The 12349-nt window shown below is 42.1% G+C and overlaps 1 protein-coding gene across 1 annotated transcript in view; it reads right to left on the bottom strand.

Moving 5' to 3' along the window:
- Nucleotides 1-11947, bottom strand: part of PPFIBP2 (PPFIB scaffold protein 2) — a 171392-nt gene extending 159445 nt beyond the window's left edge. Inside the window, exon 1 of the mRNA XM_075188066.1 lies at nt 11928-11947. The gene's annotated coding sequence lies outside the window, so the exon portion shown is untranslated. The remainder of the gene's footprint in view (nt 1-11927) is intronic.
- Nucleotides 11948-12349: the final 402 nt, after the last annotated feature.

Here is a 12349-nt window from a genome sequence, read left to right as displayed (position 1 = left end):
GCCCGGGGGCCCGTCAGAGGCAGCTAAAAAAAAAAAGTTCCTGAAAAAAAGAAGAAGAAAATACTTACCTTGCTCTCAGCTGGCGATCCGGCTCCCTCCCTGGTCTCCTCCTCCGTGCGGCGCTCGCAGTGCATGACGCCCGCCCGACATCCATTGCGGAGTCGCAGCACGGAGGAGGAGACCAGGGAGGGAGCCGGATCGCCAGCTGAGAGCAAGGTAAGTATTTTCTTCTTCTTTTTTTCAGGAACTTTTTTCTCTCGCTGCCTCTGACGGGACCCCATGGGCTGCAGGGCCCATATATATAATCATTTTTTTTATATATATAGGGGCCCCGGTGCACTGCTTTGCCCGGGGGCCCCAAATGTTGTTAAGAGGGCCCTGCATAGATGTAAAGATACCAGTGTGTACATATGTTGTGGTGTCTTACTGATAGTGCTGCATTACCCATTGTGACCTGTAATAATTTGTATTGTGTGTAATAGGCAGTTATGTAACTAACGCCATCTTCTGACTCTTACAGGAATTTACAGACGGAGAGTAACCATGATCATCAACCAACAATGAATAATCCAAATTAATAAATAAATGTAATTATATTAATGAGAATAGTTTTGTACAGTTTTGTTTTTTGTCACCTACATCGGTCTCTGCCCTAGTAGGGATGTGTGGGATGGATTCCAGTCTCCCACATAAACACACACTAGGAACAATTTTATCTACAGGCAATTAGTCTACCACCATATTATTTTAATAGAACCCATGGTCCCAGCTCTGTGAGGCAGCAATGCTAACCACTGTGCAGCTGTTCCAATCAAATGAAATTTTAGGTGCAGTGACTTTGGAGATACTGAGCCACTTACCACCTGTTGCTGTTTTAGGGTACACATTTTGTCCTCGTTACTGTAATTTGCCTATAGCTCTGACTTGTACAGAAAACAAGCCTGTAATGCTGTTTATTCTGACATGTCATTTATGTCAGGGGGTATTTTATTATTTAGCAGTTGTGACAGCTGTGGTGATTGTAAACATAATTATTATTATGTTTTCAAATATAAAGCAGCTCCATATTATGTAACACTGTTCATTGATACAAACAAATTACATAAAATAACATGAACCATCAGGTAATGATGATCCTGACCAAAAAAGTTAAAAATCTAAGAGGTGTCCACTTGCTACATAAGACAGCAGATGGAGCTGCCAGTGGGTATACATGTTTATGGATACAGACACTGTGCTAGTTCTTGGCTCCAGGTAGTTGGTGATTACAGACACTGTGCTAGTTCCTGGCTCCAGCTAGTTGGTGATTACAGACACTGTGCTAGTTCCTGGCTCCAGCTAGTTGGTGATTACAGACACTGTGCTAGTTCCTGGCTCCAGGTAGTTGGTGATTACAGACACTGTGCTAGTTCCTGGCTCCAGGTAGTTGGTGATTACAGACACTGTGCTAGTTCCTGACTAGAGGTAGTTGGTGATTAAAGACACTGTGCTAGTTCCTGGCTCCAGGTAGTTGGTGATTACAGACACTGTGCTAGTTCCTGGCTCCAGGTAGTTGGTGATTAAAGACACTGTGCTAGTTCCTGGCTCCAGGTAGTTGGTGATTAAAGACACTGTGCTAGTTCCTGGCTCCAGGTAGGTGGTGATTACAGACACTGTGCTAGTTCCTGGCTCCAGGTAGTTGGTGATTACAGACACTGTGCTAGTTCCTGGCTCCAGGTAGTTGGTGATTACAGACACTGTGCTAGTTCCTGGCTCCAGGTATTTGGTGATTACAGACACTGTGCTAGTTCCTGGCTCCAGGTAGGTGGTGATTACAGACACTGTGCTAGTTCCTGGCTCCAGGTAGTTGGTGATTACAGACACTGTGCTAGTTCCTGGCTCCAGGTAGTTGGTGATTACAGACACTGTGCTAGTTCCTGACTAGAGGTAGTTGTTTATTACAGACACTGTGCTAGTTCCTAGCTCCAGGTAGTTGGTGATTACAGACACTGTGCTAGTTCCTGACTAAAGGTAGTCGGTGATTACAGACACTGTGCTAGTTCCAAAAATAAAGGAGTAGCAATTCTTTTGCCAGCCATTTAACATTAAAGTTGCCACTAGCTAGCATAGAACATGTGTATGAAAGTAATATTATAAACGAAATAAAAATGAAATATAAATATTTCTATAAATGATTATACTATTAAGAGGTCCTATATTGTATGGTACATACGCATGTGTTTATACTGCAGTCTGTTGTTTCTGTCCATGTACGACAAGTACTGTTTAGGCAGACCGTACTTCCACACAGACACATTTGAATTTGAATACAGTCCACTCCAAGCTCTTTTTTAAAACACAACCTACATTCCAGTTGTGTTCGAACTTCAATCAGGCCCTTAGTTTGGAATGGGATCTATGTAACGGTGAAGCAAGAGCAGAACTTCAGCATTGCCGAAACCTCACATCCTGTTCCGCTGTAACATTTACATTTAATAAGAAGCCAAGTTACACATCAGTGTGTCTTTGGATGATGGGAGGAAACCCACACGTACACACAACATACAAACCTCATCCAGGTAAGTAAAAGGCAGTAATGCCAAACTTGGAAAACTAAAATCTTGACAAGGTATTGTTCGTAGCCTTGTTTAAAGAACATTACAATTAATTTAAAGTCATAGAAAGCATAAGACACAAATAGTTTCATTAAAGGGTCCCTTTAATCTTCACCATCTGTAGCTGCTTAAAGGGGAGGGCATGGCGCTGTGATTTCTGTAACATTGGCCCCGCCCCTGCTGTCTTGTCATCAAGTTGTGGGGATGGGGCCCAAACGCTGTGATTGTCCATGAATCACTATGAAGTGGGCAGGATGCAGGCGGACGGCCTGCTCACCCAGGAGTCTCATGACCGATACTTCCATCTAACAAACTCACTTATTAAGCATACGGAGAGAGCATACCTTGCAGCAATAATGCAGTTTACAGCAAATCAGCAGACAAAACATTGGGGAACTCTTCTCTTAATCCCCACAATACATGACAACAATTACCACATACATTGTATTCACACAGGAGGGGCTGGAGAGTGGCATTCATTTCTAGGAACTCTGTGTGTTCTGGTATTATGTGTCTACATAGGTAACACATGAATCCTTGTAAAGAGCCAGCTGACAAAGAGGTTGCAGTTAATTTGTGAGAGACACCCATTATGTCACAAGTCATAAATCTCTTCTCTAAGGATGCAGTGCAGATCTCGTCCTGTACAACTTCTCATCAATGTAACAGACAGTAATACAAGTCTGACTGCTTCCATCAATATAAGGCTTCTGTCCTGACTCCTAAGATCCACTGACTATACAGTGACCATTAACTGCGTTCCAAAAATTGCTAGAAGGTGTTCACCTATAATTGTTGCCTGAGCAGTATAAGGCAATTATTCTTATTTTAGTATTACATGTCAATGTCGCTTTGTACTTCTGTGATACATACGTCTGGTGCTCTATTTCTCATGTAAGTGTTCTGAAGTCTCAGCAATGTTATTCAAACCAGGGGATAACACCCCAGTCATCTCATTTGTTTACAAGGGATCAACCTAAATCATGTATATATTTCAACCTATACATTATCTGACAACATACATACAATATAGAGTGATTTTATGCATCTTTATTCCTGTATTTAAAGGTTACTTCCAACTTTGTACTGATTTTTTTAAAACTCCCAACACCCCTTTCTTGAATAACAGAAGTCTCTCAAAAATAAATCAGGGGTCTATTTATTAATATACTATCTGAAGTACCCGGCGTTCTACGGGTTATTAAGTTATCAATAAGTTGGATGTAACTGTCAACATTTTAATAATAATTAGCAGCTTAGCAGCTCTTCCAAGACACCCATGAGGTGGCTCCCCAGTGTCGTTTTTGTTTTTATATTAAACATCATCCAAATCCATCCAGTGGAAGGCCCATAACAGGCTCCCTGGGTCAAAGTTCTGCCCATCGTACACCAACAGAAGGTCCGACCAGGACCTCAACCCCTAGTATGTCTTCTGGGATGCAATGTGACCAGTCTGTGCAGTGTTTTTGTCCACATCCATCCAGTGGAAGACTCAGAACAGGCTCCTCAGGTTAAAGTTCTGCCCAGTGTACACCAACGGGAGGTCCAGCCCGGGACCCTAACCCCCTAAAACCTGGCCGGGATCCAACTGAACCACCTCACGCTGGATTCATCCCAATCAGTGCAGGGATGTCCGAATGCATAACCGGACAGACAAACAAACAAACAGAGCAATGAATTTTATATATAAGATGGCAATAGCCACCTATCTCCATAAGGTATCATTAAAATGTGGCTGAGGCCAGCTAGCCGGAGACTTTCTGGCTAGCTGGGTCTTTCAATTTAACTAAATTAAAAAAGTAAAAAATAAAAAAACAGATTAAAATGTTTATTCTAAGAATGAAGCATTTTTTCATTAACTCTCTTCTGTTATTGCCATCCTGAGATGTTTGTCTAGAAAGGGGATTTTTGTTTAGACAGATCATAGAGGAAGGTACCTCTCTTTCTGTCTGTATTACCCAGTATTGTTTTATTACTGTGTTTGTACCTAATTGTAATATAAATATATGATGATGATGATAATGATGAATGAGCCCGAGCAGAATTTTGCTAAGGGCCCCATGGTTGAATTAGAATGAGGGTGGATTGGGGAGTGTAGGAGAAGGTGGGTGAGGTGGGTGGGATCTGGCCTGAGGAAATATCTTGTTGGATGGTGTCAATTTTAAGTAGATGGCAAAATAATGAACTACAAGGCAGGAAGGGGTGGTGAAGTGCATTGAAGGTGACAACAGGGCATCAGGTGTTAGTAGACGGGGCACAAGTCTCAACCCTTGATGTGAAATGGCAGGGTCGTAAGATGAAAGGATGAATTTATAGTGGAGGAAGTCGGGTTTTTTTGGAGAGAGAATTTTTGCATGTGCTGCTTGTGTACTTTTGCAAGTGCAATGTCTGTTTGTTTTTGCCATGATGGAGGTTTTGATCGTTGGGAGACTGTGGGGCTTATTTATTAAGCCATAAACTATATGGAAAAAGGCCTTCTCCGCATGCTTTAGGCATTTTTAAGCTACATAGCTATGTAACAAAAGCCTAACGTGGGTGAAATCATAGATATCTCCTGCACTATACTAAGTTTAGCATTAAACCGCAGTCCCCATTAAAAATGATGGGGACTGCAGATTAATGCTAAACTTAGTCTGGGGCAAGTTAACAAGGTACAAAAAGCCTAGCTTTTCGGAGCTTGATCCAAACTGAAGATGGCTTTAGCCATTGTACCCTATGGGGAGATCCGAAGATCCCTCTACCGCAGCGATCCCTCTACCGTAGCCTTACTGCCGTAGAGGGTAGTAGGAAAATCATCGCCGGGTCAGCCTCCTATCAGACAACCTATTGTTGACGTATTTATTTGCTTTTCAGATTAAAAAAAACAAACAATTCTCCTGTCTCCATATTCAAAAGAAAACCAAAGGGTTTGCAATAAACCAGACCTCAGATTTATAACATATTGTCAGTGAGACCTGCTACATGCATTGATTTTAGTTTGACACAATCAAAGTGTGCAGCAAAGTAATCTGAGCCAACTGCATGAATGGAAATCACATTAGTTACATGGAATTGCACAACACGAATGAATGGCCGTCATCAAATCATATACAGATATCCCATTCAGAAACATAATGGAAAACAAGACAACACCACAAAATAGATAGTCACATATAGTCGCACTGTGTTTTTATATATGGTTAGTCTCATCTGATTTAATCAGGTGACTCATTTAGCCCTGGATTAAACAAGATATTTCCTTATTATTAGCACTTTAATTAAAAGACAGGCTGGTTTGTACTTGGAAAGGTTGTAGAATACAGGAAAGATTTGGAAGTTCTATATTTTCCAAACCACTATCCTCCCGGCCTGAAACTCTACTCATTGGAACGACATTCCATAAATTCCATTTATTCCATAAATCATTCCATAATACGTCAGTACGTATTAATACACTTGGGTGCCTCAATTCTTCAGCAGGTTATTTTTGAGATCATTAACTAATGAACAGAGGAAAACATAATGCAGAAGTAGAAGGAAATAATATAAATGCATATATTGATATTGTATACTGACACTTCTTGCAGCAGTATAATGCATGCCTACTTTCTCTATCTAATTACCAGTAAGAATTGTTCCTGGCATAATGAAATATGGAGGGCTGAGTATCTTTAGTTGGATTTACTAAGCCATTTATGAATGCATTAGTACTGATAAAATCCATTGTAATAACGGACTCCTGCCATTAAAGTGGCTTCCCGTTTTTGGAAAATCTCATCTTAATTACCTGCTGGGGACTGATTCATTAAGGATCTTAACTTGAGAAACTTTTTATTTCAGTCTCCTGGACAAAACCATGTTACAATGCAAGGGGTGCAAATTAGTATTCTTTTTTGCACATAAGTTAAATACTGACTGTTTTTTCATGTAGCACACAAATATCAAATTTAAATTTCAGTGTACAAATAAGCTATCAAGTATTTGTGTGCTACATGAAAAAACAGTCAGTATTTAACTTATGTGCAAAACAGAATACTAATTTGCACCCCTTGCATTGTAACATGGTTTTGTCCAGGAGACTGAAATAAAAAGTTTCTCAAATTAAGATCCTTAATGAATCAGGCCCCTGGTCATCGCTGCTGCAGCTCAAAGCCATGCACTACAATACATTGGTTCCTCTCCCAGAGAGCACTACAGAAGAGGAGTGGATGGATTGAGTCCTCCAACAGTGCAGGCTGCAACGTGAGCCAGCTCCCAGTTAAAAATCCAACCAGTCATCTTTAATATCTTTATTGTATGGAGCTTGTGAACTCCCAGTTTTTGAATATAGGACCTAAAAAAGCAAGTCCTTTGGTGGGTAAAAAAGGCTGCGCAGCTCCTGAAAAGCAACGAGCTGCACTCTAAATGCTCCCTATTCAATCTTTTATCTCATTTCACTAACCTCACCCTGCAGAACGAAATCTCATTTCCGCATATTGGTGCAAAATAAACGCACTCACATGACTAATCCATACTCAACAAGGAACACATCTGCCCCACTCTATTTGCTCTTTGTGTTTGCACTTTTGCTATGCGTACAAAATTGTGTCATCAGATCATCCAGTTGTTGTATACTTCAATATAATTCAAAAGCTTATTATGCATTCAACCTTTTTAAATCATATACACTTCTTCTTGTGTAACAGTATCTCCTAGGATAAGGAATGAGTAAACTTTTATCAGTTGACAGCGCATTCTGCAGACACCTGATGCTGCTAATAATTACGCTCCTTAAATATAGTGGATGAGGAATTCATGGAAAGGAAACGTGTTGTAGCTTTGGCAAAACTTGTGCCATGTCAACATTTCCTGTAAGTCAAAATAAACCAGACCGGCTTGATAAACCCCTAAATATAACCAAGGAAGAAAATAAATCACAGCGGGTATGGCCAGTACATTGCAATAGTTTTTTTGAAGCATACTGCAGCCAGTCTGTCATGGCTGGTAACATGGAATAATAAGAATGAAAATGTCAAACATCTCAAATTCTGTCAATGTATGGAAACTTTATTGTACATAATTTCAACGCTGCTAGATGGTCTTTCATGTTCTATCAAAATTGACTTTTAAGAGTTCCTTTATTTACAGTATAATGGGTACCATTGCCTATAGGTGTCACTCATGCTACACATGGAAAGACATAGGGGTCTAATTACCATTGGGTTGGTGGTAACTCTCATAATGGAAGTACATATATAATGAAGTACCACCACTATAGCTGGGGCTGCTCTGGGAGCCCCGGAGAAGATCATTCTAACGCAGCTAACATGGCGGATGACCTTAGCGCTTTGACCTAGTGATGGATCCAGCAAAGCCAAAGAGCCCTCATCCGACTCCCACGTTAAAAGCACTGAGCTCCACCCTGAGATGCAGTCACTTATCTGTGATAAGGTTTGCTTTCACAGCTTCATAAATTGCCTAATACCGGTGCCCCCAAAAGAGGTCTATGGGGACAGCTTTAAGCAACGGTAAATAGGTTAAGGCCGGGAAAACCTCTGATATCTCCGGCGTCAACTCTTGGTTATATATGAAACAGCAGCGAAAGAGTCTTTTGTTGGCGTTTTATGCTAACATTTTGGCTCTACCACTTGTTAAATAGACCCAGGGGTCGGATATAGATTTTTTAGGGGCGGCTGGGCGACTTAGTCCCCACCCCCTTTTTCTACTTCTAGCAGTAGTGAGCTGCCTGTGTGCAGACCCGTGTCGGCAGAGACTGGCAGGGAGAGTATGCTGCATGGCCGCTGATTGTGTTTAAAACACAATCAGAGCGGCCGGCAGGATTCACTGTCTGCCGACTAGGACCTGCACATAGCGTGTGGCCGCAGGCAGCACACCCCGGCTAGGGGGTGATATTGCCCCAACCGCCCCCATCCTCCTGAATCCGCCACTGAATAGACCCCATAGTTGCACACTAAATTGTCCATACAAACAGGGGTGGACCTAGACTTTTTTTTCTGTGTGTGTGTGTGTGTGTGTGTGTGTGATTTAGCATAGCCACGCCCCTCCTTCACTCTGATTGATTGGCTTCAGGTGGCCCTCCCACTACCTCCTTTTGATCTGGTGTGTGTGTGTGTGTGTGTGTGTGTGTGTGATTTAGCATAGCCACACCCCTCCTTCACTCTGATTGATTGGTCTCAGATAGCCCGCCCACTACTTCACTTTGATTGGACCTGTTGGCTGCAATTTAAAGGTATGAGGATTGCTGCTGAGGGGGGGGGCGATTGCCAGTGCTGCATACAAAGATGAAGTCAGAGAACTGTTTCTCTCTGCAATCATAAAGAAAACCCCTGTTTAAATCACTGACATGATATATAATATAATCCCTTTACAAAACCAACGCAATTAGGTTACAGTAGGTGTCTACTTGTCAACATTCCTACAAAACTTTGTGTGAATTATTTAATGCATTTTCAGACAAATATTTTCGTCATCTCCTTTCATTCATATGTAGATCTAGATGTTTTCCCGTGGGCTACAGTTTCCACTAAACATTCCCCTTTAGGAATATTTTGATAAAGCGAAGCCTTGTGCTAATTTTTTCAATGCAAAATGTTTTATTCATGGCTCCATTGTGGCTGCATTGGGTCTCTGGTAACCCCACACCTTGGGGCCACGTGTGACCTATAACTGGCACTAGAAGGAGGACAAAGCCGACACCAATAGGGGATACGGTTTGTTTACTCTCAGAGGTTTAACACGTGAGTTGCTGAAGATCAGCCGGACTAATCTGACATCGCGCTGAGTTAAAAGAGTTTTTATGAATTTGCAAATGTTTTCCTCGCTGAAGGTCAGCAGGATCCATCTGACGCTGCACAGAGTAGAAAGAGTTTTCAGAAGATTTACTTGTCACGCAGCTAGTCCAGAATATTACAAATACATTTTAAGAGACATTTCTTTCTTAACTTGTCACTGCTTATGCAGTTTCAATTAGCATAGTTGCTTATGACTATTAATACCCATCACTAATCCAGTAGTTGCCAGCCCAGGACAGACAGACATAAAAAGCAACAGTTCTTGTTCTGTATAACGTTTCACTTGTCATTCATCGGGAGCTATGATTACTGCCCACACCAGGCACAGAGGACACACAATTGTCTGTTGTCTTGGAAGGCAAAGCGTCATTCTGTAGATCAACATGTTAGTGCCTGGTGTGGAGGCCCTCATGAGTGTAACACACACACACACGCATGCACACACAGACACACACACACACACTTTTGTTTTGTTTGGGTGACAGTTATCAGAACTCAAACAAGTTATATCACATTTGCAGACATCATCATCATCATCATTTATTTATATAGCGCCACTGATTCCGCAGCGCTGTACAGAGAACTCACTCACATCAGTCCCTGCCCCATTGGAGCTTACAGTCTAAATTCCCTAACACACAACCGGAGCACCCGGAGGCAACCCACGCAAACACAACAAAGGCCATTGGGTTAAATTTTTGGCTACCTATAAGGACAAACTCCAAACTATCTTTTAGTATATAGATATCTCACAAACTGTGTATTCGATAATATTACAGTAATGTAGAGCAGGGTGGGAGAAACCCATAATTCAGTCTCAGGAACTTGACATTGAATGAGCTGCCTGTCACTCATCTGACGCTTCAAAATGCCTCTCATCTCCGCCCCGAGTCGTATGCGATGGCAGCCAGTATTGTATTTCAACAGATGCCACTGAATTAGTCCAAGTATTTTGAGATCTCAGTGTTTGTCATACAGTATAACTGGGCCGGTGCTCAATATCTCAGTCAGACAGAAAGGGTCATATATAAACCGCAAAGTCAGCTGGACCACATCTCTTCTTGATGAGCAAATAAATACTCTTTTGTAATGTCACATACAGTTTTGCAAGGAAAGGGCTTGCATAGGCCAAGATGTGTTGTTAGCATCTTTGGGGGTACAAAATTTGAACCAGGTGATGGAAGGAAGTGGAGGAATTGTGGGTAATCCTTGCTAGGTGCCAATTAAGACACACAGGGTTGCCTAGTTTTGAACTGAAGTGCAGAAATTAGATGTCACATCATGTGACAGGGTAACTTAAATAAGATAAAGGGCTAAATTTACTAAGCTGCGGCTTTGAAAAAGTGGGGATGTTGCCTATAGCAGATACTAGCTGTCATTTATTTAGTGCCTTCTACAAAATGATAGCTACAATCTGATTGGTTGCTATAGGCAACATCCACACTTTTTCAAACCTGCAGCTTAGTAAACCTAGCCCAAAGTGTGCATTTAGTAGGGTGATTCCTTCTTTGCAGAAGGGCGCACAGCCTTTTCCTCACCTCTTCACCAGCTCTGAGGTCCCAAAGATCTGGTCTCACCCTATACAGTATAGAGATGCACTTTGCACTTTCTGTTAGAGCTTCTGCAAAAAATTTTGGATGCACTTTGACCAATGTAATCCAATTTTTCAAACACCCAAAAGTGTCACGTGTAATAAAGATAACTCTGATGTATACTCACTCTAATGATTAATTAAAGCCAAAACGAGATTAAGCGGAACTGTATTATAGGAAATGTTTAAAAGTAAAAAGGGGGTGGTCGCAAGTTGGACTGTGTGGTGACACTTTTACATTTTCCACTCAGCGCATGGTCTGGACATCTACAATCCAAAAAACTAGGAGCAGTTTGCCTTTACTGGGGTGTTTTCAAAGACCACAAAGTGGGCACAAGGCTCACAAGTAGGCGCACTTGCAAATGCAAATAAACATTGCTTATATCCAATAGACTGTAAGCTATTATAATTGTAGAATATAATTGTAGACGCTATGGGATTTACTGGCGCTCAGGGACGTAACCAGGGAACAATGCTGAAGGGGGGGGGGGGGGTGCAGTTTATGAATATTTTAGGCTAATTTGGTTAAAATTGAGGGCTAGAGGGGCAGTAGTTTTCCTTCTCATCCAGGGCACTAAAGTTTTAAGTTATGGCTCTGCTGGCGCTATATAAACAAATGATGATGATGATGATGATAAGCTGATTTCAGGTTCAGTGTTCCTGATGTATGACTGCTTACGTCTGTCACACTATGATTGCATTGTTAGCCACTACACCTAAGAATATATTACTAATATAATTTGGCTGCATTTCTTCCACTCTGAGTTTGTCTGGACTGTCACACTGAGCCCATCAGCTACTACCTCCGTCAAATGCGGTCACTAAATGTCTCTGGCTGTCTCTAGCACCCCTTGGCTGTCACTGGACATAGCAGACTGTCCCTCTTCCCAGAAATGTCACCAAGTATCGGTGGTCATCGCGATAGGTTACCGTGAGTGTGCCCGGTGGTACAGCTGTGCCATATGAACTTACCTTTGACGTCAGCGCCCGCTCAGCAGCAGGTGCCAGGTGGTCCGTGCCCCTCACCGGGCGCCTCTGCCAGCTCCCATCCTCCTGCCCGCACAGTCTGACAGCAGCAGCTGGCTCTGCAGTGACCACGGTCCGTGCTGCTCCCCCCGCCTGCATCTCCCTCTCCTCCCGTGATCCTGTGCCTCTTACACCTCTGTATGTCCCTCTGCAGCGGTCTGTACCCCCCATTGTCTAATATCTGCCCTGGTGCACGGTGCCTCAGGTATGGCAATGTCTGGCAGTGAAGTAATTCAGCAACGAGCTCCCATCTCACTAAACCAACAGTATCTTTGTTATCTATCAATAATTAGAAACTCTTACATTTCCCTTACAGTAGTAAGGAGAATTTTAGGGACACACTTAGTCATATTTTCACTTATATGAGA

The sequence above is a fragment of the Mixophyes fleayi genome, chromosome 10 (assembly GCF_038048845.1).
Source record: "Mixophyes fleayi isolate aMixFle1 chromosome 10, aMixFle1.hap1, whole genome shotgun sequence".
Lineage (NCBI taxonomy): Eukaryota > Metazoa > Chordata > Amphibia > Anura > Limnodynastidae > Mixophyes > Mixophyes fleayi.
This window is presented reverse-complemented; position numbering and strand designations above follow the sequence as displayed.